Raw genomic sequence first — 2,409 nt, 5'->3', positions numbered from 1 at the left:
TTTTTTTTTTTTTTTTTTGGCAGTATTATTTCAGGAATACGGGTGTTTTTTTTGTTCTTTTTTTCATGTGTTGTTTGTCTGTCTTTTTGTTCTCTCAACTCACACATTACTGTCGCTTTGTCTAGTATTCATGAGATCTTAACGGTATCATACAAATTAGAAGAAATAGTAAAGGAAGAAAAACATAAGAAGAAATCATACATTGCGATGGAAGATGATTTCTTTTCAATGATTGTTGATACCGAAATATTTAGTGCCTAATTGACTTGTGTGCATATTCTTTGACCAGGAAAGACCACTTTTGTGAAGAGACATGTCACTGGGGAGTTTGAAAAGAAATATGAACGTAAGCATTTCACCAACTTGTTTACAATTTGATGATTTATTCTATTGATTGTGTTGTCTAGATATTTTATTTTCTACTGTATTCAATCTTCCGTTGTTGTAATGAAACCAGCTACCATTGGCGTGGAGGTGCACCCACTGGACTTCTTCACGAACTGTGGAAAAATTAGATTTTACTGCTGGGACACTGCTGGGCAAGAGAAGTTTGGTGGTTTGCGTGATGGTTACTAGTAAGTTGTAGTTGAGAATTAGAGCTTTAATTCTTTGATATACTTTGCTTCTGAATTCCCGGATGAACTCTGTTTGTTTTTTTTTCTTTTTCATTTCTAGAGTTTTTATAATTATTTATCTTCCGAGGATATGTCTTTCCTATTTATTCCTAACTTGTATTGGAACTTGTATAAAAACTTGAATATAGTTCATTTTGTAATCTTGCTGAATTTTGAATATTCCACTGTGCGCCAGATCTAATACATTTATGTATCTTGATATCTTGTTTTTCGAACTGCTCTGAGCATTTTCTGTTTTCTAATGATGCATTCCTAGATGTTTTATTTTTTCCATTTCCCCTTATGAACTTCTGAATCAACATTCCACCCATCATCGAAATTTCTAATTTAATGTTTGTGTACATGATTGCAGCATCCATGGGCAATGTGCAATCATCATGTTTGACGTTACTGCTAGATTGACATACAAAAATGTTCCTACATGGCACCGAGATCTTTGCAGGTGACTTAAATGTTTGTTTTTGTATATAATTGTTCCATTTCATGGCACCCTCCTGGAGAAAACTTACAATAATGGTTTTTCTGTCGAATTGCAGGGTGTGTGAGAATATTCCAATTGTTCTTTGTGGAAACAAGGTTGATGTGAAGAATAGGCAGGTTAAGGCCAAGCAGGTCACATTCCACAGGAAGAAAAACTTACAGTACTATGAAATATCTGCAAAGAGTAACTACAACTTTGAGAAACCATTTTTGTACCTGGCCAGGAAGTTAGCTGGGTAAGTTCAATATTCTGGTTGTTCTACTATTATCTTTAAAATGTTTGTTCATTCATGAAAAGTGGTTTCCTTTTCTTGTGGTTCTTTCATGTAGGGATGCTAACATTCACTTTGTGGAATCTCCTGCCCTTGCTCCTCCAGAAGTACAAATTGACTTGGCAGTTCAGCAGCAGTAAGACCATATTACAACTCATAACCAATGAACCATTGACATTCTTGTGAGTAATATCCACATTCACCATATATTTTGGCTTGTTTTCTTGCAGGCATGAAGCGGAGTTGGCTGCAGCTGCCAGTCAACCCCTGCCAGATGATGACGATGACGCATTTGAGTAAAGACGTGGTTTGATCAACTGGTGATGCTGTTCTTTACCAGATATCTTTACTTTCTCATTTTCCCTCGAGTGAAATTGTTGCTAGGATTGACTGACAGGAGGCAATAGGTGGGCTGGATGTGGGTATTGATAGAGATTTTGAGTTTTGTTGAAAACGTCAAGTTTTCCCGGAACAAGAAAGAATTTGGTGTTGATGATTTTGTTTTCTGTGATCGAGTTGTGTATCGATTAATGTAACCGTGTGGACTGAAAGTTACATTATTTGGGTTTGAGTTGATTTAATTCCTTTCTTCAACCATATTCTGCATTCTTGGGATGGCTAGAATATTGAATCAAGTTATCAGTCTCCATTGAAACGTCTAAATTATATTATGAAGTGAAATATTTAATAATTTTTGTTACATTCTAATATTTGTTTGTTTAGTAGTAATGAGGTTGATCTTCTGGTGATGCTCGCTTTCGTCTCTTTAGCTGATCTTCTGTTGCGCCTATTAAGAGCGACAGGAGCCAATACAGGTGTTGTGGATAGACTAAAATTTCTCTGACATCATCAAAATTTTCTTTTTCTCATTGGAACAAAAAAGGAAAAGAAAATAATGTCTTGAAGGTTGTTTTCTCTCTGAGCTTTGTGTCGATTAATAGGCTCATGGCCACCATTAATGTTCATTATGAACAACTTTATTCAATGCTAATCTGCTTCATTAAACTCTTAACGCAACCTGT

At 35.5% G+C, this 2,409-nt stretch overlaps 1 pseudogene; it reads left to right on the top strand.

Annotated features, from left to right (window-relative positions):
- LOC111497214 overlaps positions 1-2,050 on the top strand; it is a 6,462-nt pseudogene extending 4,412 nt beyond the window's left edge.
- Positions 2,051-2,409: the final 359 nt, after the last annotated feature.

This window comes from Cucurbita maxima, unplaced genomic scaffold, assembly GCF_002738345.1.
Source record: "Cucurbita maxima cultivar Rimu unplaced genomic scaffold, Cmax_1.0 Cma_Scf00002, whole genome shotgun sequence".
Lineage (NCBI taxonomy): Eukaryota > Viridiplantae > Streptophyta > Magnoliopsida > Cucurbitales > Cucurbitaceae > Cucurbita > Cucurbita maxima.
Note: the sequence above shows the minus strand (reverse complement) of the source record. Positions and strands in the feature narration are given on the sequence as shown.